General features: G+C 40.4%; 1 non-coding gene across 1 annotated transcript; it reads left to right on the top strand.

Moving 5' to 3' along the window:
• The first annotated feature begins 1,197 nt into the window (after nt 1-1,197).
• Nucleotides 1,198-1,300, top strand: LOC139185302 (U6 spliceosomal RNA). Its single transcript, XR_011568922.1, has one exon. It is a non-coding gene; the product is annotated as a U6 spliceosomal RNA (small nuclear RNA).
• Nucleotides 1,301-25,882: the final 24,582 nt, after the last annotated feature.

Raw genomic sequence — 25,882 nt, 5'->3', positions numbered from 1 at the left:
ACATATTTGGCTTTTAATGAAAAATTACAAGGTATGTCAGAAAGCAAAAAAAAAAAAAAAAAAAAAAAAACAAGAAAGAAAGAAAAAGAAAACCCGAAATCTGAAGAGAAAAAGAAGCATCAGAACCAGACTCAGATGTTGGAATTATTAAAACAATAATTTAAAATATCTATGTTTAATATTTTAGGGGTGTTAATGGAAAAAGTACACAACCTTCAAGAACAGATGTTAAATATAAGTAGAGAGATGAAAACATATGTGATAGGTAGATATGTATAATGAAATCACTTTGCTGTACAACTGAAGGTATCATGACATTGTAAAAAACTATACCTCAAAAAAAAAAAAGAAAGAAAATAATATTGAGACACATGCCCATGTTTACAAAACAAGGGAAACTGAGAAGTATCTATATTTTCCAACACATTTACACACAACTCTTACACATAATGGGAAAAATTAAAATCAGTAGTTACAGAAAAAGAACTGCTGGAAATCAAAAACACTAACAGAAATGAAGAATGCCTTTGATGGGTTCATTAGCAGACTTGGCACTGTCCAGGAAAGATTCACCGAGCTGAAGATAGGTCAGTAAAAACTTTCCAAACTGAAATGCAAAGACTAAGAGGAATAAAAACGAAGAGAACAGAACATTCACGAATTGTGAGATGATTTCAAAAGGTATAATATTGCTGGAGAAGACTCTTGAGATTCCCTTGGACTGCAAGGAGATCCAACCAGTCCATCCTAAAGGAGATCAGTCCTAGGTGTTCACTGGAAGGACTGATGTTGAAGCTGAAACTCCAATACTTTGCCCACCTGATACGAAGAATTGACTCATTGGAAAAGACCCTGATCCTGCGAAAGATTGAGGGCAGGAGGAGAAGGGGTCGACAGAGGATGAGGTGGCTGGATGGCATCACCAACATAATGGACATGGGTTTGGGTAAACTCTGGGAGTTGGTGATGGACGGGGAGGCCTGGCGTGCTGCAGTTCATGGGGTCACAAAGAGTCGGACACGACTGGGCAACTGAATTGAACTGAACTGAATTAGAAGGAGATGAGACACAATGCAACAGAAGAAACAAGTGAGGTAACAATAGCCAAGAACTTCCCAACAGTAAAGAAAAGTACAAAACCACAGATCCGGGAAGCTCAGAGAACACAAAGCAGAATAAGAAGCAAGCAAACACTGCTTGCTTCAACAGCATGCATACTAACATGGGAATGGTACAGAGAAGACAAGCAAGGCTCCTGTGCGTGGATGGTGCACAGATCCAGGAAGAGTTCCATACATTTTTGTGACTATAGTTAATAATGCATGCGCACGTGCTCAGTCATGCAGTTGTGTCCGACTCTTTGTGACCCTGTGGACAGAGGCTCCTCTGTCCATGGAATTCCCCAGGCAAGAATATTGGGAATGGGCTGCCATTTCCTTCTCCAGGGGATCTTCCCCACTCAGGAATTGAACCCTTGTCTCTTTCATTTTCCTGTATTGGCAGGCAGATTCTTTACCACCTGGGAAGCCCATAGTTAATAATACTGTGCTGCATATTGGAAAGTTGCTCAGAGAGTAGATTTTTAAACTTCTCATCAATAAGAAAAAAATAATAATTCTGTAACTGTGTGTGGTGATGGATGTTAACTAGATTTACTGTGATGATCATTTTGCAATATATACAAATATTGAACCATTACATTGTATACCTGAAACTAATATGATGTCGTATATCAATTCCACCTCAATTAAAAATGAAAAAAATCAAACGAATGTATCTAGCTAAATCATATTCAAACTTCAGTAAACCAAAGACAAGAGAAAGTCTTGAAAGCAAGAGATTTGGGTTTCAACAGAAACAGATAAGAGTCCTAGCTGTCCTGCTTACTAGTTAATCATTACTGGACTTTACCTCTTTTAAACATTGCTGGTTTTCTCCTTTATATAAAGGGAGAAACGGTTCATGTAAAAATACTTTTTTATAGGTATTGTTTTCTTTTTTATATAAATGAAGAGCAAATGAGGTCATAAATGTATGAGGAAGCACTTTTTTAAAAACAGCAATCTCTAAATATGAAGTGTCAATCATTAATGAATTACATCCTCATCACTCTTTCAGGGACCTTGAAATGAGCTTTCTCAGCAAGGAGAATCTTGGAGTCACAAGGCATTACTTTAATGGATATAAAATTGGATATTGTTTTTGGCTTAGATGAGAGTGAAACCGATGCTTCCAAGGTAAAGTTTATGTAAAATGTAAGAGGACAGTGAGATGCAAACTCATGAGATAAATGGGTAGGGTAGGCATGAACTAACTGAGATGCTTTGGAATCCACAGGAAATAAAGATATTCTGATACAGATATATCTGTATCTATATCTATAGAAATATCAGAATTCCCAGGGAGGTATCTGAAAAAAAAAAAGAATTTTAACTTTTTCAGCTCACTAGAGCAAAAATATATCAGCAGAAAAATGATTAGAAAAACAGGCTCTTGCAAGTAAGAGAGGAATTGACATACACACATTTGCATTGAGCTTTAGAATTTACAAAACACGTTTACAAGCATTGTATCATTTGGGTTTCATAACCAAGGGCATTTAGACTCCAATAAATTAAGAGATTTTCTGACTTTGCTTGACATCAATCATGGTTGAATAATTAATTTCCCTGCCTGTATCTTTTGAACTCTGAACCAAATAGCTAATGAAATTGCTTTTCTATATGAATAAAAGGCAGCAGTGATAAGCAGAGAAAATTTTCATGTAGACATTTTTAAAATTTCAGGATAATACTCAAGTGATTTATATAATATTTAGTTTATAAAATGGTTGTGCAATGATCTCACTTTATGCTTGTTCCCCACCCTTGTAAGATTGGCGAGGGCCACTGGACTCATTCTGATTTCAACTAGACGTCCAGGGGAAGCCTGGACAGTGAAGTCCTGCCCTGCAGCTATGGAATGCCAGGGCTGGGAATCAGAGAATCTGAGACTTATGACCTCAAACCTGCCTCGGTCAGTGCAGGCTTACAAAGTACCACAGACTGCCACAGACTGGTGGCTTATCAACAGCAGACATTTATTCCTTACATTTCTGCAGGCTGGATGCCCGATACCAGTGTGCCGGCATGATCAGGGTCTAGTTGCAGACTGCCAACTTTTGACTATGTCCTTGTATTGTGGAAAAGGAGGTCAGGGGTTCCTTTATAAGGGCACTGATTCCATTCACGAGGACCCCACCCTCATGACCTAATTCCCTCCCAGAGCCCTGCCCCCACAACTCCATCAAACTGGGGCTCAGATTTCAACCTATGACTTTTGCAGGGACACTGACATCCAGTCCTTTGCACAACCACGTGTGGGCTTTTTATTTCACTTTGCTTGCCACCTGTTTTCTCTGTCACTAAAACACTCCTCGTTCTGACTTACTTTACTCTGTATGAGAGTCTCTAGGCCTATCCACATCTCTGGAAATCACACAATTTTGTTCCTTTTTATGACTGAGTAAATATTCCATTGTGTGTGTATGTGTGTGTATATATATATACACACATACATATATGATGAACATCTATATGTGTCCCATATATACACATACATATATATATACACCTGGAGAAATCCATAATTCCAAAAGAATATATACACATATCTATACGCATATATATACATATATACTCCATGTCTTCTTTATCCATTCATCTGTTGATGGACATTTAGGTTGCTTCCATGTCCTGGCTATTGTAAACAATGCTGCAGCAAACACTGGGGTGCGTGTATCTTTTGGAATTATGGATTTCTCCAGGTATATATGCCCAGGAGTGTATATGGAATCTAGAAAAAAATGTACAGATGAAGTTATTTGCAGAGTGAAAATAGAGACACAAATGTAGAGGAAAAAAATGTATGGATCCTAAAAGGGGAAATGAGGAGTGGGATGAATTAAAGTGGGATGAGGGCCAAACTCCTAATTTACCCTAACCTCCCTTTCCTCTCCCAAGTCCCTTTACATAGGCTTCTGCCTTTTGCTCCCCACAGTTCATCTAACCAAGATAATGCCTGATTCCTAGCGGATTTCAGGAGATTGGGATTGACATATACACATGATTATATATAAAACAGATAACTAATGAGAACCTACTGTAGAGCACGGGGAACTCTATTCAGTGCTCCTTGGTGAGCTAAATGGGAAGGAAATCCAAAAAAGAGCAGGTATATGTATACATATCACTGATTCACTTTGCTGTACAGCAGAAACTAACACAACATTGTAAAGCAACTGTACTCCAATATTTTTTTTAAAAAAGAACACTCCTCATTTAATCTTAATTTAATCTTCACAACACAAAAGAGGTAGTTTTACCTTCACTCATTCCAAAATTTTAATTTCATCTGCTTCTTTGACATCATGAATCAAATCCACTTCTTTGATAACTTAAGAAAGAAATCCTTTCAGTTTTCCTTTCCAGCACACTTTTAAAAGTTGTCTCTAAAAATGGGTGCTCCTGGCTTATTCATCATTTGCATCAAAGGGTTTTTCTTTTTCCTCTTCTTAGAGGTCTAAAGACAGGAATCTACTTCCACCAACATCTCTTCCAATGTATCCCTTCTGTTCTGTTAGTGCTAGGGCTTAGAACCCAGTTACTGGAATCTGACTGCATTTTGCCTCAAATAGGAGTCCAGACTACAAATGATGTGCCCCACATTTCTCAAATCACACAAAGGTGACAGCAAATTTCTTTAAATTTGTGGAATTTATTGACTTTTTAAGATCCAAAACAAATCTGATAAATCCTGTTAGGCCTTTATGTTATGATTGCTCTCTGCACCAGAGGGTTTCCTTCCTGATTTGACAGATCTCAGCCATGTGGAGACATAATCGTGCTTCCACATGGCAGCTAATTCAATATCAGTTAAGCTGCATGAAAATTGAATGTTCTTTCTAACTGACTACATCACTTTACAACACTGCTGGATTACATTCTCATGTCACCTCTGAGTCATTCAACCATCCATCAGTGTCGTCTCAGGGGGCACCCTAGCCAGCCCTGAATTAGGAGGAAAGTGTTGATGGCAGATCTTAGTGTCCGAGGCATGTTAACGTCATGTGCTAACTTATTAGCAAAAGGCTTAGTGAACTGTAGCCCTGAGAGACATTTTGAATGCCACAGATCTTTCCAGTGGTGATGGGCAGAATTTTGTGCAGTATTAAACAGTGTTGCCATACCTCATTCTTTTTAAAGGCTAACGGAGCATTTGTAGAGCATTCATGGAAAATACCCTGATGCTAGGAAAGATTGAGGGCAGGAGAAGGGGATGACAGAGGATGAGATGGTTGGATGGCATCACTAACTTAATGGACATGAGTTTGGGTAAACTCCGGGAGTTGGTGATGGACAGGGAGGCCTGGCGTGCTGCAGTTCATGGGGTCGCAAAGAGTCGGACACAACTGAGCGACTGAAATGAACTGAACTGAACGTGGAGTTCACAGTCTCTCTACTCATGTTTTTTTCCTTTGATTCTCATGATAATATATGGGAGTAGATCCTAGATGAAGTTGGGAAGAGCTGTCCTGGACACCAGACCCAGGAACGGGGAGCTGCAAGTCTGCCTGGCCCTTCTTTCCTCCTCCATCGCTCACTGCATTAGGTCGGCTTCAGCTTGACACCCTGCAGACAGATCCTCCTTTAAAATGTGCTTTGATGGCATTCATTCATTCATTTTCTAATTGGAACATAATTGTTTTACAATGTTGCATTAGTTTCTGCTGTACAACAACATGAATCAGCCATATGCATACCTATGTCCCCTCCTAATCCACCCCCCCACCTCTAAATCATCACAGAGCACTGAGCTGAGCTCCCTGTCCTATACAGCAGCTGCCCACCGGCTATCTCTTTTACACATGCTACTGTATACAAAAGTGAAAGTGAAAATGCTCAGCCCTGTCCCACTCGTTGTGACCGCATGGACTGTAGCCCGCCAGGCTCCTCTGTCCATGGAATTCTCCAGGCAAGAATGCTGGAGTGGGTTGTCATTCCCTTCTCAAAGGGGTTTATCCAACCCAGGGATGGAACCTGGGTCTCTTGCATTGCAAGCAGATTCTTTACCATCTGAGCCATCAGGGAAGCCAATCCTATCTGTCAATCCTAATCTCCTAATTCATCCCTGCCTGTCCTTGGGTTGTGTTTGTTATTCATCTTTTGAGGGATAAAGACATTAAGGAACTGATGAAAATCTATTGATCTATTCCCTAGGAAATATACATACATCTCCTGCATTTTACATACAATTTCAGAAAGCTGATTTTTGGGAAACGGATTTCAGCCATTTCACATCTCTTCAGTTTCTTACACGGGACAGCTCTTCCCTTTTACAGCTTCTTGTTACCTGCACACCAGGGACAGAAGTGAAATAACAAAGAAACTTAAGTCAAGAGTTCACTATGCTGTGTCCTCCAGGAATCTCTAGAATTAATATCCCGAACACCTCCATTCAGGACTGACTTAAACACTGGAAATGCTATCAACAGAGATAATAAGATCCCAGAGGGCTGTGGAGGAATCAAAACACCTTTATTGCTGTGAGTTGTCCGCACAAAGCTTCGTTGGCACTTCTGTTTAGCAGGCAATTGTGTTTCCCATCCCTTTGACTGGAGAGATAGACCCAGTTGTATAATATGTAGTTCCAGGAGCACCTCAGGCTAAAGGGGAGACAAGCTGTTTTACCATGAATGTGTAAATATACAGCACATTCAAGGATAAAGCATAATTCGTTTCCATGGTGTTTTCCTCTTCGAGTTGCTCAGCTTCAATAGCCTTCGTATCTAGGCTTGAACTGACTATTTAATTTCATGGTCAGTCACTTGAGTGGACAGGGGTGGAAGATTTGATCTCTCCTTCGGGTAAATCTAATTTCCTCTTTTAAAGACTGAAAGTTCAATTTTCCTTTCCCCAGGGTGTGAGCCCGGGAAATGATACTCAATCAAGTCACCCGAAATGTAAGTTCACCTTGTTTACAAAGAAGGAGGGCTCCCCCGAGAAAGAAGCACTGACCTTCCATCAGATGGTTCCACACCTATAAGCATTGAGTTCCCACTCACTCTTCAGCTGACCAGGAGGCTTTGGGTCAGCTGCTCATACGAAATCAGATTCAAACATTCTGTTTTCAAAGGAGCACATTTATTAACACAGTGAATTAGTAGATCAGTGTTTTCACTCTGACCCCTTCAATCTAGATTCACCATATCTTTTATCAAATCAACCCATTAGCATTTATTTGGAGTTTGTTGACAAACAGGCAAGGGAGAAGAAAACAAGAGTAGGGGAAAAAATCAAGGGGAGATAAAGTATCAGTTAACCGTCTGAAATGAGCATGCAAATTCTGATTTTATATTCTCACCTGCTGGGCAGGTGAGAATATAAATAATTATAATTATTTGAATAATTGAAATTAAATAATTGAAATAATTGAAATTGTACTTTCAATTATAACTTAATTGAAAACCATGCTGGTCAACAGGGATTTCATTTAAAGGTTCCCTCCTGGCAAATATCTAAATATGGGTGGGACACCTCCTACCATCTTTTGAAAACATTTGGAAGACAAAAGTACAATGTGATTCAAATAAATATAAGTTTGGTAGTTCCGTCACACACACACATATGCACACGCATGCTCAGTTGTTCCATGCCGGTTATGCAGAATGACAAAAATAAGCGATTGATCCTTGAGGCACATTTAATTTAAGTCCCTTCACTTTGAAAATTGCCTTAATTTTTCACGTCACATTTAGTGGGCAATCATCTATCACCCAGTCTAATAACGTTGGGTACATTTTATAATTAGGCATAAAGGAGATCTTTTTGCCAAGCCCCCAAATTAAGTTTGTGCTGCAACATTATACAGACGGCCTTTTCTGGGTGGTTCACAGTGCATTTCCCGTTGCCTTGACGACTGTCTGGCTGGGCCTGCTTTGCTTGGAGAATGAGGACGCCTTTGCCTGATGAAACTCCTCAGAAATGATAATGAACCCTAAGCAAAATGATACCGACCCCAGTAGGTTTGGATACACAAATAGAAAATTCTGCCTAAATTGCATTATTATCAATTCTAATTAAAAAAAAAAAATACAGGATAAGATCAGCAGTCAGTCATGCTATGAAGCCAGGGAAGATCGTGTGAGGCATAGTGGTGTGCAGTGGACAAAATTTGTGTGACTTGTTAAAGCTTCTGTTAGCTTTGTCACAATATAATCAGTGTACACAAACCTGACATTTTATTATGTCAGTACAAGTAAAGCATAAGAGAAAAATGAAGGCTCTCATTCTGTTTGGTCACAAATACCCAGCAACTCCATCTGTCATTCTGTTTAAGTGTGTTCCCACTTTTGTGTTTTAAGGCAGAAGGCAGTGAGTCTGTGACACTTTGGTCTGGGACACTCTGACCCTATATCCTTACATGTGTACTAAGTAGCTTCAGTCATTTCTGACTCTTTGCGACCCTAGGGACCATAACCTGCCAGGGTCCTCTGTCCATGGGATTCTCCAGGCAAGAATACTGGAGTGGGTTGCCGTGCCCTCTTCCAGGGTATCTTCCTGATCCAGGGATCGAACACACCTCTCTCATGTGTCCTGCATTGGCAGGTAGGTTCTTTACTACTGGCACCACCTGGGAAGTTCTATATACAATGCAGTAATTTTTTTTCTCCCTTATAATTTGGAACTTGGTAGAGAGAGATGGGCTTTCCAGGTGGCACAGTGGTAAAGAATCTGCCTGCCAATGCAGGAGACTTAGGAGACTTGGGTTCCATCCCTGGGTCAGGAAGACCCCCTGGAGGAGGGCATGGCAACCCACTCCAGTATTCTTGCCTGGAGAATCCTGTGGACAGAGGAGCCTGGTGTACTACATTCATGGCGTCACAAAGAGTTGGACAAGACTGAGCACAGAAAGAGGTGAAGATGAAGAATTGTGGGAACAGAGTCACAGTAATGGCAGAGTTTTAAAAACTTCTATTATTGAAGGTCCTAGGACTGTGCTGGTCTTTCTTTTTCTCAAATCTGATATCTTTAAAGTTTCCCTAACTTTCTAGAATTTTCCAGTATCTGTCTTCCCAAAATTAAAAACATGCATTCTCCCTCCCTCTCTCTGGTTTTCTTTTGGTTGTTGCTGCAGCTTCAATTTAGCCAGAATTGTTTTCTGTTCTTTGCAACCAGGAGAAAATTTTCTCTTATAGTATATGTGCAAAATTCATATTGATTTTTTTAACACTTTCTTTGGAGCAAGATTGTCCCCCTAGTTTGCGAGCTCCCTGGAGAGAGAAATTATCTTTCTCATTCCCATCTAAAGTACTAGAAGCCCCTGACATGGAGGGTCTTCAAGGTATGCTTGCTGAGTAAAAACAACAGTTTTCTGAAGTACCACAAAACTAGCAGCTTACAACACAGTACTGCTTGTTTGCTGGCAGTTCTGTATGTCAGAAGTCCAGGCACAGCTTGATAAGCTAGTTTTCTGCTCCAGGTCTCATAGGCTGAAACCAAGGTATCAGCAGGACTGAGTTCCTTTCTAGAGGCTTGGGGTATGAGTCTGCTTCCAAACTCATTTGGTTATTGGCTGACTTAAGTTCCATGGGTTGTAAGACTGAGGTCCCTGCTTCTTTGCTGCTCATCTGTAGGGCTCCATTCCCAGCTCCTAGAGGCCCCACTTTATATAGCATGTGGCTCTCTTCCTCCATCTTCAAAACCAGCGATGACAGAGCATGCCTTCTCACGCTTCCAGTGTCTCCAGCTTCCTCTTCTGCTGCGTGTCTCTGACTTTCTCTCTGCACTTAAGGGCTCATATGATTACACTGGGCTTTCCTGGTGGCTCAGACCATAAAGAATGCACCTGCAATGCAGGAGACATGGGTTTGATCCCTGGGTTGGGAAGATCCCCTGGAGGAGGGCATGGCAACCCCCTCCAGTAATCCTTCCTGGGAAATCCCATGGACATGAGGAGCCTGGCAGGCTATAGTGAAGGGGTCAGGAAAGGTTGGACATGATTGAGCAACTAAGCACACACACTCACACATGATTACAATGGGTCCACCTGGATAATCCATGGTATAATTGCTGTATATTAAAGTTAGTTGGTTAGCTTCCCAAAGTTCCATCTGCAAAGCCCCTTAACAACACGATCCAGATAAGTACTTGATTAAACAGCCAGTGGATAGCATCATGGGGAGACAGCTTTAGAATTCTGCCTCCCATAGTAGGTGAATGAGATCAGGTGAGACAGGCAGAGTTTCAGGTATGTCCAGGCCAGTCAGGAGAGGGGCCAATGCAGCATCTTGCCTTCCTCTCTTCTGGAACCTTCTGCTTCCAGCTACCCTGATCTCTGTGGCACCCAGGGAGGAAGAGTGTAATTCCCAGCAGTGCTATGAATTCTGTCTTCAGTTTGTACCAGAATATAGAACTATTTCCTACCAACACTAAATGTATTTCACAAGTATTTTTTTCCCCACTAAACAATATATTGACAGCATCATGACCAAATTTGGCTTATTCCAAAAACTGCAAGACTGGCTTGATATTCAAAAATAAACCAAAGCAATTCACACATTAGCAGGCTCAGAAGATTAAAAAAATACAATTATCTCAATATATGCAGAAAAAACATTTGAAAAAAGTCCAGACTTATTCATGATAAAAACTTTCAGCAGCCTAGGAATTTATTATCAACCAGTAAATGACAGCTAGGGCTTCCCAGGTGGCTCAGTGGTAAAGAATCCAGCTGCCAATGCAGGAGACCCAGGAGACAAGGGGTTGGATCCCAGGGTTGGGAGAAGATCCCCTGGAAAAGGAAATGACAGCCCACTGAATATTCTTGCCTGGGAAATCCCTGGCAGACTACCGTCCATGGGGTCACACAAAGTCAGTCAGGGCTGAGCAAGTGAGTTTGAAGGACGTCTTAAGAACTAAGTATCAGTACTCAGTAGTAGGACTGAATGCTTTCCCTCTACAATCATCAACATGGCGAAGATGTCTTTTGTTACCACTTCTGTTCAAAACTGTACTGGATTCCTAGTCCATGCGATAAAAAAGGACAGAGATTGGAAAATAAGAAATAAAACTGTCTCTACTCATAGACACTATTGTCTGCATAGAAAATCCCAAAGAGAGCTTCCCTGGTGGCTCAGTGGTTTAAAAAAATTATATATGTCTGCTAATGCATGAGACATGGGTTCAATCCCTGATCTGGGAAGATCCTACATGCCATGGAGCAACTAAGCCCATATGCCATAACTACTGAGCCCACGTGCCAAAACTACTGAAGCCCATTCACCTTGAGCCTTGTTCACAACAAAATAAGCCAACGCAATGAGAAGCCCACACATCACAACTAAGAGTAGCTCCCACTCACTGCAAGAGGAAGCCTTCATGCAGCAACTGCACAGCCAAAAGTAAAGACCCAGAACAACCAAAATAAATAAATAAACTTTTAAAAACAAGAAAACCCTGAAGAATCTATATTAAAAAAAAAAAAGCAAACACCTTGTAGATCTAGTAAGGATGTTTATCAAGGTCACAGGGTAAATGCTTTCCCTAGAAAGAAACATTGGAATTTAAAAAAAAAAATTTTTTTTAACTAGAAATCAAAAAAGTAAAAAAAAAATTAAAAAAAAATTAAAAAAAAAACAAAAAAGTACACAGAGGATCTGTATACTGAAAACTAAAAAACTCTGATTTTAATTTTTAAAAAAATCTAAATAAGTGGAAAGATATACTGTGGCCAACAATTAGAAGACAATATTGTTAAGGTGTCAGTTCTTCTTAATTTGATTTATAAATTCAATATAAACATAATCAAAATCCAGAAAGGCCTTTTTCAAGTAGCTATTAAAAAGCTGTATGGAAAATACATATTGAAAAACAAAGGAAATAGAATAGTCAAAACAATCTTGGAAAAGAAGAACAAAGTTGGAGGACTCCTACTACCCAATTTCAACTTACTATAAATCTACAGTAACTAAGACAGTATAATATTGACAGAAAGCCAGACACATAGCTCAATAGAATGGAACTGAGAGTCCATAAATAGTCCAGAAAATCAAGCAACCAATTGATTTTGAACAAAGGCACAAAGGCATTCAGTGTAGGAAGAATACCTTTTTTCAACAAATGGTGCTGGAATTATGGGACAAAACATGAAAAAAAAGTGTTGAAATACACCTCATACTTTATACAAAGTAAAATTAAAAATGACACCTCAAAGTGGATAATAGACATTTAAATTATTAAATTCCCAAAAGAAAATATAGGAGTCAATCTTCACCACCTTTGTTCAGGCAGCATGTTTCATTATAACACCAAACCATAGTACATAGAGGGAAAAAGTACATGGGACCTAATCAAATTTTAAAACTTTTCCTCTGAAAAGGATATACTTAAGAAATTTAAGACAATTCATAAATGGAGAGCAAATATTTGAAAATCACATTTCTGACAAAAAACTTTGTCCAGAAGACTGAACTTTGAAAACTCAAAAATTAAGCAAACAAGCATCTCAAATTTTTAAAAATAAGTTAGTGACTCAAACATGTATGTCACCAGTGATGGCACATAAGCACTTTAAAAATGGGTACCATCATCTGTCATTGAAAATGAAAGTTGCTCAGTCATGTGTGACTCTTTGCGATCCCATGGACTGTCCATGGAATTGTCCAGGCCAGAACACTGAAGTGGATAGTCTTTCCTTTCTCCAGGGGATCTTCCCAAACCAGGGATTGAAGCCAGGTATCCCACACTGCAGGTGGATTCTTTACCAGCTGAGCCACAAGGAAAGCCCTCATCTGTCATTAGGGAAATGTAAATAACATCACAATGTAATACCATTACCCACTACCACTACCCCAAATGGTTAAAACAGAAAAACTTAACAATATTTTATTGCAGAAGAACTGAAACTCCCATGTATTGCTAGTTTTCTGGTGAGGATGCAAAATGGTAAACTGGTAAACCATTAAATATTTTCTTAAATATTGAATAGCCTTAAATGTACACCTACTATATGACTCAGTGATCCCATTTCTAGCTATTTATCCCCCCAAAAGGAGATGTATGTTCACATAAAGACCTGACTATGAATTTCTATAGAGGCTTCATTCATCATTTTGCAGAGCTGGAAATAGCCCATGTGACTTCCAAGAGTCAATGGATAGATTATTGTGCACCCATACAATCGAATACTAAGAACAAATAGGAACAAACTTTTGATTTATACAACAAAGTGATGAACCTCAAGTGCCTTTTACTTTGTGAGAGAAGTCCATCTCCAAAGGCTGTATATTGTATGATTCTATTATATGACATTCTGGTTAAGGTCCAGCTACAAAGATGGAAAGCAGACCAGTTGGGGTTGGGTGATGGGGGTTGGGTGATGATGGTAAGGGTTCAACTATAAATGGAAGTTATGAGGGAATTTGGGAGGTGAGGGATGGAATTGGTCTCTAAGGAATCATGGCAGTCAATAAGACTTTTCATTTGTCAACAACTCTTAAAGCACAGAACAAACTTGCTGTCTGTAAATTATATTTTAAAAATCAACAAGCAGGACTTCCCTGGTGGTCCAGGGTTAAGACTCTGTGCTGCCAATTCAGGGGGCCTGGGTTCGATTCCTGGTTGCAGAACCAGAACCCACATGCTACAGACACAGGTTTGATCTCTGGGCTGAGAAGATCCCCTGGAGGAGGAAATGGCAACCCACCACAGTATTCTTCCCTGGAAAATTCCATGCACTTGGAGGAGGCTGGAAGGCTACAGTTCATGGGGTGACAAAGAGTTGGACACAACTGAGCACAGACACACACACATAAGCAGTGGAGGGGGGGAAGACTAGAGGGAAAGCAGACTGTGAGAAATCAATCTAACTGTGTGACAAGAGAATTATGTTAGCTCACTAAGAGTGGGGAGGAAGAGAGGTGACCTATGTATCTTTGGGAAACCTGTTTGAACTCAATACCCAAAAGCTAAAGAGAAAGAACTGTACGTGACAAGGTCCTTTATTAATAGATTTGTTTTTCTCTGGGATGTAGGAGAGCAATTTCAAACCACTTTATGTATGTGCTAGGACTGAGCAAATAAATGTATCGCTGATAATGAGGGTCAGGTTTCTCATAATCAGATAAAGGAGTTACAAATAAGGAGAGGGTGGCTAGACTGAACTTCATGGTGTTGGCTGAATCAGAAGTATCAACACGGACTTATGTTTTTATAAATGATATGCAGGTAAGTATGTGCAGAAATGTAGATGTGTGTGTGTATGGGTTAGTATGATATATGTACTTCCTGTTCTGTCTGTGGGAAGGACTTAGAAGCAATGACACTGCAGTAGCAATGAGTATATCTAGTGCCCAGATCATGACTCCTAAGTTCTATTTTGCAATAATAGAAACCAGGGCTTATGGAAAATTTGTTGATTTCATGACTACAGTGCCAGAAAGTAAGCAAAGGAGAAAGTTGCTCCATTGTGTCCAACTCTTTGCGGGCCCATGGACTATACAGTCCATGGAATTCTCCAGGCCAGAATACTGGAGTGGGTTGCCATTTCCTTCTCCAAGGGCCAGAAAATAAGGATAAGCTCAAATGAAAAGGAGGGCAGCATACAATGGAGGAAGGAAGAGCTGATGAACTCCCAGATGAACTCCCAGATGTTTCAAAGATGAAACAATTTGAGCAACAAAACTGGATGACAACCTGAATAATAAAATAAATATTTTGAGCTCATACTGCTGAGAAAATAACTGAATAAATAAATAAATGAGGGAGAAGAAATAACTTTCTCCTAGAGAAATTTCAGTTAGTAAATGTGGAAAGGCTGAAGAAAATGGAAAATCACCACCGGAGCCACGCAGTAAAAATGCAATCAAGATCCAGCAATGGAGGCAAAAAGAGTGAGCAAATTTTAAGAAGAAAATTTTCACAGTCTCAAAGAATCTCTCTAAAACTACATATTTATTAATTGCAAAGGGAAAACAGTAAATTCAGTATGGAGAATCCTGACCAACATCCCCCAAGCCTAGGGGTCAAGGTGAGTATCACCAGTAGTAAGACAGATGGACATCACAGACCCCCTGACAAGCTGAACTAGGAAGGATCCATCACCTCAGTGGTATTCATCCCCAAATGCACAAGCTCGATCTAATCATAAGAAGACAACAGACAGACCCAAATTGAAGGACATTTTGCAAAATACTTGACCAGTATGTTTCAAAAGTATTGAGGTCTTGGAAGACAAGGAAGACTGAAGACTTTTCACGGATTGAAAGAAACTAAGGAGATATGACAAATAAATGTAGGGTGACATCCTGGACTGGATATGGCACAGAAAATGACATTCACGGAAAAACTGGTGAAATCTGAAAAAGTCTTCACTGTAGTTAACAATACCTTATGAATGTTAATTTCTTAGTAGTGATCATTGTACAACTAAGACCTGTACCTGCACCAGTTCTTAGTTGCAGCTCTTGGGTTCTTTTTAGTTGTGGCATTTGAACTCTTAGTTGCAATGTGTGGAATATAGTTCCCTGGCCATGGATCAAACCCAGGCTCCCAAGGATCAAATTCCCAGGGCAGAATTTTAGCCACTGGACCACCAGGGAAGTCCTTATACTTATGGTTTGATTATATGTTAAATTCGTGGTTTAGTTGCTATGTGCTTAGTCACTCAGTTGTGTCCAACTCTTTGCAACCCCATGGACTGTAGGCTTCTCTATCCATGGGGATTCTCCAGGCAAGAATGCTGGAGTGATTTGCTATGCCCTAAGATCCTAAGACATGGGATCTTCCCAAGCCAGGGATCGAACCCATGTCTCCCACATTAGAGATGGATTAGTTGCCAAGTCATATGACTCCATGGACTGTAGCCTGCCAGGTTCCTCTTTCCATGGGATTTCCCAGGCAAGAATACTGGAGTGGGTTGCCATTTCCTTCTTCATGGGATCTTCCCCACCCAGAGACTGAACCCAGGTCTCCAGCATTGGCAGGTGGTCTTTTGCATTGCAGGCAGATTCTTCAATGACTGAGCCACCAGGGAAGCCCAGATGTTAAATTAGGAGACACTAAATGAAGAATGTACAAGAACCCCATACTGTTTTTGCTATTCCTCTGCATTTCCAAAAATATCTCAAAATGAAAAGATTTTTTAGAAGATATGGGTTAATTTCCACTATAAATGTCCTAATTCTTTCAAGTTATTTATCTTATGGTGAAATGTCTTCTCTCCCCAGAAGCCACATTGATTTTCTCCTGCCAGCCTGTGGATACAGATGGATGCTATGGGCAAGTGCACCCTTCCCTTGCTGAGATTCTGCTGTTCACAAGCTCTGTTCCCACACAGTCCATATTCATCATCGTGTAAATAACCACACTAAACGTGCTGTCAGTTCCCTGCTCCTATTTATAGTCCTCGTGTTTCGAACAATGGAACTGTTGATCCAATAGACACCATTATGTCTCATGAAATCAGACGGATCATTCAGGACTCATTTAATTAAAACTCTCAGGCAGAATTACAGTTCTGTCTGTTGGGAAGGGGGATATGAAGGAGGCTTAAAACCCAATTTTACAGGGATCAACACAAAACCCAGTTGCTTTCATGATTGTTGAGTAGTACATTCCTATGACCTTGGCCCTGACAGAGGCTCCCTCCCCAGTTGGGTTGAGGCAGGTGCCAGCCTGCAAAGGCTGCTTGAATCCTTGTGGGTGTCTGCGGGGAGGAGGCAGGGGAGGGATGGTGGGACTTTCCTTGAGCCCAGAACCATGGCTCTGTTCCTTCCCACAGGCCCGTGCAGCCCAAGGCATTTTGTGTTATAAAGAACTCCTCTGGATTCTCCCAAAGTCTCAGAAACCGCCCAGGGGGAGGGTACAGGCATTTGTACATGGAGATGGGGGTGAGGGACATTCTTTATAATGCTCAGATGTCGACTGGCAGGGAACAAAGCACATTATTCATTGATCTGCCAAGTCTTTCTGGTCTACCCGATGAACAGAACTAGCAAATGGCATGGTGAAGTGGGACAACATGCTGCATCCAGATTTCCCAGGATTTGCCATTTGAGTTAATGAGCAGCCTCATCTTGGGGCGAGAAGAGGCACTGAGAGAAGTTTAGTTCTTGCCCAAGACACGCTGTGGTCCTAGTTTGTCATCATCACTTAATGGTGTCTGGGGCAGGGTCTTCAGGAGAGCAATTTGAATGTTAGAACATGAGTGTAAATGAGAAGATAGATTATTAAATGTAACACAGATAACTAAAGAAAACAGGGGGGTGGTCCTAAGATGGTGGAGGAATAGGACGGGGAGACCACTTTCTCCCCCACAAATTCATCAGAAGAATATTTGAACGCTGAGTACATTCCACAAACAACTTCTGAATGCTGGCAGAGGACATCAGGCACCCAGAAAAGCAGCCCATTGTCTTCGAAAGGAGATAGGAAAAAATATAAAAGATAAAAAGAGAGACAAAAGAGGTAGGGATGGAGACCCATCCCGGGAAGGGAGTCTTAAAGAAGAGAGAAGTTTCCAAACACCAGGAAACACTCTCACTGGTGAGTCTGCAGAGAGCCTTAGAACCACAGAGGGCAACATAACCAGGAGGAAAAATAAATAAATAATTAAAATCCACAGATTACGTGCCCAACAGTAACTCCCAGTGGAGAAGCAGTGCAGACACACGCATCCACCACTAACAAGCAGGGTCTGGACAGGGAGGCAGGGGCTGCATTGCTTAGAGTAAGGACTAGGCCTGAATGCCCCAAGGGCAATCTGAGGGAACTAACTTGAGATAGCAAACCAGACTGTGGGATAGCTACCCCGTGAAAAGCCCTAACCCAAGACACCGCCAGGCCCGCTCACAGAACAAAGGACTGAGCAGAGCTAGCCATCTGTGGACTGCCCCATCCCCCTCTGGAGACAGGCAGGCGAGAACAGCCAGAGCCAGAAGGGGGCAATCGCAGCCCCAGAGAGGCATTAGCTACCAAACTGCAAGCAGACTTCACTGCTAACCAAGATTTCCTGGAATTCTGGATGGTGGACATCCGCCTGAGAAGTGTGCCAGTTGTACACCCTGAAAACCGAGCGGCAGGGACGGGGGAGGTGATAAGTCTCAGCGACTGCCCTTGCCAAACACCTGGTCACATGAGCTGCTCGGACCTGGGAAGGGCACAAAACACAGGCCCAACTGAGTCTGCACCTTTGAGGACTACCCAAACGCCTGAACCTGAGCGGCTTAGACCTGGGAAGTGCATACAACCTACAGCCACTCTGACAGTTCCCAGCAGACCAACCTAGAGCCTGAGCAGTGTAGACAAAGAAAGCACACACGCTGTGAGTGGGGGCAAACCCAGCGTGGCCGAGACACTGCGAGCCCACGCCAGTGTTATTTGTTTGTCGTGTCCCTCCCTCCCCACAGCACGACTGAACAGGTGAGCCTAAAAAAGTGTCCACCACCTCCCCTTTATGTCAGGGCAGAAACTGGACACTGAAGAGACCAGCAAAAGAAGAAGCTAAAACAGAGGGATCCTCCTTGGAAGTGACAGGTGCAACAGATTAAAACCCTGTGGTTAGTACTGACTACATTGGAAGGGGCCTATAGATCTTGAGAAGTATAAGCCAGATCAAGGAACTATCTGAAAATGAACTGACCCCACACTGTCCACAACACCACCAGAGAAAGTCCTAGATATATTTTTACTATTATCATTCTTTAATTTTTTTAATTTTATTTTTAACTCCTCTATTACTCCTTTTCGGAGAAGGTAATGGCACCCCACTCCAGTACTCTTGCCTGGAAAATCCCATGGACGGAGGAGCCTGGTAGGCTGTAGTCCGTGGGGTCGCTAGGAGTTGGACACGACTGAGCGACTTCACTTTCACTTTTCACTTTCATGCATTGGAGAAGGAAATGGCAACCCACTCCAGTGTTCTTGCCTGGAGAATCCCAGGGACGGGGGAGCCTGGTGGGCTGCCGTCTATGGGGTCGCACAGAGTCGGACACGACTGAAGCGACTTAGCAGCAGCAGCAGCATTACTCCTTTAATTTTCATTTTTATAACCTACTATTACTTTGCAAAATAATATCCTATTTTTTAAAGCAAAAAACTATATATATATATATTTTTTATAATATTTGTGACTTTTTTTTTCTTTAATATTGTATTTTTGAAAATCCAACCTCTATTCTAGACTTTTAATCTTTGCTTTTTCGTATTTGGAGAAGGCAATGGCACCCCACTCCAGTACTCTTGCCTGGAAAATCCCATGGACAGAGGAGCCTGGTAGGCTGCAGTCCATGGGGTCGTGAAGAGTCAGACATGACTGAGTGACTTCACTTTCACTTTTCACTTTCATGCATTGGAGGAGAAAATGGCAACCCACTCCAGTGTTCTTGCCTAGAGAATCCCAGGGACGGCAGGGCCTGGTGGGCTGCCGTCTCTGGGGTCGCACAGAGTCGGACACAACTGAAGCGACTTAGCAGCAGCAGCATCAATTTTGTACCTTTAAGAACCCAATCTTCAGAACCCATTTTTACTTGGGAGTGAGATTACTGGCTTGACTGCTCTCTCCACCTTTGGACTCTTCTTTTTCTCCACCAGGTCGCTTCTATCTCCTCCCCCTCCTCTTCTCTACCCAACTCTGTGGATCTCTTTGTGTGTTCTGGATGGTGGAGAGCACTTAAGGAACTGATTAGTGGCTTAAGGAACTGATCTCCCCCTTTTGACTCCCCCTTTTCTCCTCCTGGTCACCTCTATATCCCTCGTCCCTCTTCTCTTCTCTGTATAACTCTGTGAACATCTCTGAGCGGTCCAGAGTGTGGAGTGCACATAAGGAAGTGATTACTGGCTAGCTTGCTCTCCTCTTTTTATTACCCCTCGTCTCATCCTGGTCACCTCTATCTCCCTCCTCCCTCTTCTCTTCTCTGTGTAACTCTGTGAACCTCTCTGGGTGTCCCTCATTATGGAGAAACTTTTCATCTTTAACCTAGATGTTTTATCAATGGTGCTGTATAGATGGAGCAGTCTTGAGGCTTCTGTAAAAATAAGACTGAAAACCAGAGGCAGGAGGCTTAAGTCCAAGTTCTGAGAACACCAGAGAACTCCTGACTCCAGAGAACATTAATCGATAGGAGCTCATCAAAGGCCTCCATAACTACACTGAAACCAAGCACCACCCAAGGACCAACAAGTTCCAGAGCAAGACATACCATGCAAATTCTCTAGCAACACAGGAACAATAGCCCTAAGCTTCGATATACAGGCTGCCCAAAGTCACTCCAAACCCACTGACATCTCATAACTCATTACTGGACACTTCATTGCACTCCAGGGAGAAGAAATCCAGCTCCACCCACCAGAACACCAACTCAAGCTTCCCTAACCAGGAAACCTTGACAAGCCACCTGTCCAACCCAACCCCCAGCGAGGAAACTCCACAATAAAGAGAACTCCACAAACTGCCAGAATATGGAAAGGCCACCCCAAACACAGCAATATAAACAAGATGAAGAGGCAGAGGAATATCCAGCATGTAAAGGAACAGGATAAATGCCCACCAAACCAAACAAAAGAGAAAGAGATAGGAAATCTACCTGATAAAGAATTCCAAATAATAATAGTGAAAATGATCCAAAATCTTGAAAACAAAATGGAGTTACAGATAAATAGCCTGGAGACAAGGATTGAGAAGATGCAAGAAAGGTTTAACAGGACCTGGAAGAAATAAAAAAGAGTCAATATATAATGAATAATGCAATAAATGAGATCAAAAACACTCTGGAGGGAACTAACAGTAGAATAACGGAGGCAGAAGATAGGATAGTGAGGTAGAAGATAGAATGGTAAAAATAAATGAATCAGAGAGGAAAAAAGAAAAATGAATTAAAAGAAATGAGGACAATCTCAGAGACCTCTGGGACAATGTTAAACTCCCCAATATTCGAATCATAGGAGTCCCAGAAGAAGAAGACAAAAAGAAAGGCCATGAGAAAATACTTGAGGAGATAATAGTTGAAAACTTCCCTAAAATGGGGAAGGAAATAATCACCCAAGTCCAAGAAACCCAGACAGTCCCAAACAGGATAAACCCAAGGCAAAACACACCAAGACACATATTAACCAAATTAACAAAGATCAAGCACAAAGAACAAATATTAAAAGCAGCAAGGGAAAAACAACAAATATCACACAAGGGAATTCCCATAAGCATAACAGCTTATCTTTCAATAGAAATTATTCAGGCCAGGAGGGAATGGCAGGACATACTTAAAGTGATGAAAGAAAATAACCTACAGCCCAGATTACTGTACCCAGCAAGGATGTCATTCAAATATGAGGGGGAAATCAAAAGCTTTACAGACAAGCAAAAGCTGAGAGAATTCAGCACCACCTAACCAGCTCTCCAACAAATGCTAAAGGATCTTCTCTAGACAGGAAACACAGAAAGGGTGTATAAACTTGAACCCAAAACAATAAAGTAAATGGCAATGGGATAATTGCCATTTATGGTATATATCAATTGCCATTGATACTTATCAATAATTACCTTAAATGTAAATGAGTTGAATGCCTCCAACCAAAAGACAAAGACTGGCTGAATGGACACAAAAACAAGACCCCTATATATGTTGTCTACAAGAAACCCACCTCAAAACATGGGACACATACAGACTGAAAGTGAAGGGCTGGAAAAAAAGATATTCCACACAAATAGAGACCAAAAGAAAGCAGGAGTAGCAATATTCATATCAGATAAAATAGACTTTAAAACAAAGGCTGTGAAAAGAGAGACACTACATAATGATCAAAGGATCAATCCAATAAGAAGATATAACAATTATAAACATATATGCACCCAACATAGGAGCACCTCAATATGTAATATAAATGCTAACAAGTATGAAAGGGGAAATTAACAATAACACAATAATAGTGGGAGACTTTAATACCCCACTCATTCCTATGGAGAGATGAGCTAAACAGAAAATTAACAAGGAAACACAAACTTTAAATGATACAACAGACCAGTTAGACCTAATTGATATCTATAGGACATTTCACCCCCAAACAATGAATTTCACCCTTTTCTCAAGCACACATGGAACCTTCTCCAGGATAGATCACATCCTGGGCCATAAAGCTAGCCTTGGTAAATTCAAAAAAATTGAAATTCCAAGCATCTTTTCTGACCACAATGCAGTAAGATTAGATCTCAATTACAGCAGAAAAACTATTAAAAATTCCAACATATGGAGGCTGAACAACACACTGCTGAATAACCAACAAATAAAAGAAGAAATCAAAAAAGAAATCAAAATATGCATAGAAATGAATGAAAATGAAAACACAACAACCCCAAACCTGTGGGACACTGTAAAAGCAGTGCTAAGGGGAAGGTTCATAGCAATGCAGGCATACCTCAAGAAACAAGAAAAAAGTCAAATAAATAACCTAACTCTACACCTAAAGCAACTAGAAAAGGAAGAAATGAAGAACCCCAGGGTTAGTAGAAAGAAAGAAATCTTAAAAATTAAGGCAGAAATAAATGCAAAAGAAACAAAAGAGACTATAGCAAAAATCAATAAAGCCAAAAGCTGGTTCTTAGAGAGGATAAATAAAATTGACAAACCACTAGCCAGACTCATCAAGAAACAAAGGAAGAAAAATCAAATCACTAAAATTAGAAATGAAAATGGAAAGATCACAACAGACAACACAGAAATACAAAAGATCATGAGACTACTATCAGCAATTATATGCCAATAAAATGGACAACGTGGAAGAAATGGACAAATTCTTAGAAAAGTACAACTTTCCAAAACTGAACCAGGAAGAAATAGAAAATCTTAACAGACCCATCACAAGCACGGAAATTGAAACTGTATTCAGAAATCTTCCAGCAAACAAAAGACCAGGTCCAGACAGTTTCACAGCTGAATTCTACCAAAAATTTAGAGAAGAGCTAACACCTATCCTACTCAAACTCTTCCAGAAAATTGCAGAGGAAGTAAACTTCCAAACTCATTCTATGAGGCCACCATCACCCTAATACCAAAACCTGACAAGGATGCCACAAAAAAGAAAACTACAGGCCAATATAACTGATGAACATAGATACAAAAATCCTTAACAAAATTCTAACAATAAGAATCCAACAACACATTAAAGAGATCATACATCATGACCAAGTGGGCTTTATCCCAGGGATGCAAGGATTCTTCAATATCTGCAAGTCAATCAATGTAATACACCACATTAACAAATTGAAAAATAACAGCCATATGATTATCTCAATAGATGCAGAGAAAGCCTTTGACAAAATTCAACATCCATTTATGATAAAAAAACCCTCCAGAAAGCAGGAATAGAAGGAACATACCTCAACATAATAAAAGCTATATATGGCAAACCCACAGCAAACATTATCCTCAATGGTAAAAAATCGAAAGCATATCCCCTAAAGTCAGGAACAAGACAAAGGTGCCCACTCTCACCACTACTATTCAACATAGTTTTGGAAGTTTTGGCCACAGCAATCAGAGCAGAAAAGGGTATAAAAGGAATCCAAATTGGAAAAGAAAAAGTAAAACTCTCACTGTTTGCAGATGACATGATTCTCTACATAGAAAACCCTAAAGACGCCACCAGAAAATTACTAGAGCTAATCAATGAATATAGTAAAGTTGCAGGATATAAAATTAACACACAGAAATCCCTTGCATTCCTATACACTAATAATGAGAAAATAGGAAGAGAAATTAAGGAAACAATTCCATTCACCATTGCAATGAAAACAATAAAATACTTAGGAATATATCTCCCTAAAGAAACAAAAGACCTATATATAGAAAACTATAAAACACTGGTGAAAGAAATCAAAGAGGACACTAATAGATGGAGAAATATACCATATTCATGGATTGGAAGAATCAATATAGTGAAAATGAGTATTCTACCCAAAACAATCTATAGATTCAATGCAATCCCTATCAAACTACCAATGGGATTTTTCATAGAGTTAGAACAACTAATTTCACAATTTGTATGGAAATACAAAAAACCTCAAATAGCCAAAGCAATCTTGAGAAAGAAGAATGGAACTGAAGGAATCAACCCGCATGATTTCAGGGTCTACTACAAAGCCACAGTCATCAAGACAGTATGGTACCGGCACAAAAACAGAAATATAGATCAATGGAACAAAATAGAGAGCCCAGAGATAAATCCATGCACCTATAGACACCTTATCTTTGACAAAGGAGGCAAAAATATACAATGGAGAAATGACAATCTCTTTAACAAGTGGTGCTGGGAAAACTGGTCAACCACTTGTAAAAGAATGAAACTAGAACACTTTCTAACACCATACACAAAAATAAACTCAAAATGGATTAAAGATCTCAATGTAAGACCAGAAACTATAAAACTCCTAGAGGAGAACATAGGCAAAACACTCTCCGACATACATCACAGCAGGATCCTCTATGACCCACCTTCCAGAATGTTGGAAATAAAAGCAAAAATAAACAAATAGGACCTAATTAAAATTGAAAGCTTCTGCACAACAAAGGAAACTATAAGCAAAGTGAAAAGACAGCCTTCAGAATGGGAGAAAATAATAGCAAATGAAGCAACTGACAAAGAATTAAGCTCAAAAATATGCAAACAACACCTGAAGCTCAATTCCCGAAAAATAAACGACCCAATCAAAAAATGGGCCAAAGAACTAAACAGACATTTCTCCAAAGAAGACATACAGATGGCTAACAAACACATGAAAAGATGCTCAACATCACTCATTATCAGAGAAATGCAAATCAAAACCACAATGAGTTACCATTTCACACCAGTCAGAATGACTGTTATCCAAAAGTCTACAAGCAATAAATCCTGGAGAGGGTGTGGAGAAAAGGGAACCCTCTTAAACTGAATGCAAACTAGTACAGTCACTATGGAGAACAGTGTGGAGATTCTTTTAAAAATTGGAAATAGAACTGCCATATGACCCAGCAATCCCACTGCTAGGCATACACACTGAGGAAACCAGAATTGAAAGAGACACGTGTACCCCAATGTTCATCACAGCACTGTTTGTAATAGCCAGGACATGGAAGCAACTTAGATGTCCATTAGTAGATGAATGGATAAGAAAGCTGTGGTACATATACACAATGGAGTATTACTCGGCCATTAAAAAGAATACATTTGAATCAGTTCTAATGAGGTGGATGAAACTGGAGCCTATTATACAGAGTGAAGTAAGCTAAAAAGGAAAACACCAATACAGTATACTAACACATATATATGGAATTTAGAAAGATGGTAATGATAACCCTGTATGCAAGACAGCAAAAGAGACACAGATGTACAGAACAGTCTTTTGGACTCTGTGGGAGAGGGCAAGGGTGGGATGATTTGGGAGAATGGCATTGAAACATGTATATTATCATATGTGAAATGAATTGCCAGTCCAGGTTTGATGCATGATACAGGATGCTCGGGGCTGGTGCACTGGGATGACCCAGAGGGATGGTATGGGGAGGGAGGTGGAAGCGGGGTTCAGGATGGGGAACATGTGTACACCCGTGGTGGATTCATGTCAATGTATGGCAAAACCAATACAATATTGTAAAGTAAAAAAAAAAAGAAAAGAAAGAAAAAAAAAAAAACCCATACTATTAGCACAGGCTACTCTACTTGGTGCACTGTGGTGACCTAAATGGGAAGGAAATCCAAAATAGAGGGGGTATATGTGTAGGTATGCCTGATTCACTTTGCTGTATAACAGACACTGACACAGCAGTGTAATAATAGCAAATGAAGCAACTGACAAACAACTAATCTCAAAAATATAC

The sequence above is a fragment of the Bos indicus genome, chromosome 1, assembly GCF_029378745.1.
Source record: "Bos indicus isolate NIAB-ARS_2022 breed Sahiwal x Tharparkar chromosome 1, NIAB-ARS_B.indTharparkar_mat_pri_1.0, whole genome shotgun sequence".
In the NCBI taxonomy this organism is placed as follows: Eukaryota; Metazoa; Chordata; class Mammalia; order Artiodactyla; family Bovidae; genus Bos; species Bos indicus.
Note: the sequence above shows the minus strand (reverse complement) of the source record. Positions and strands in the feature narration are given on the sequence as shown.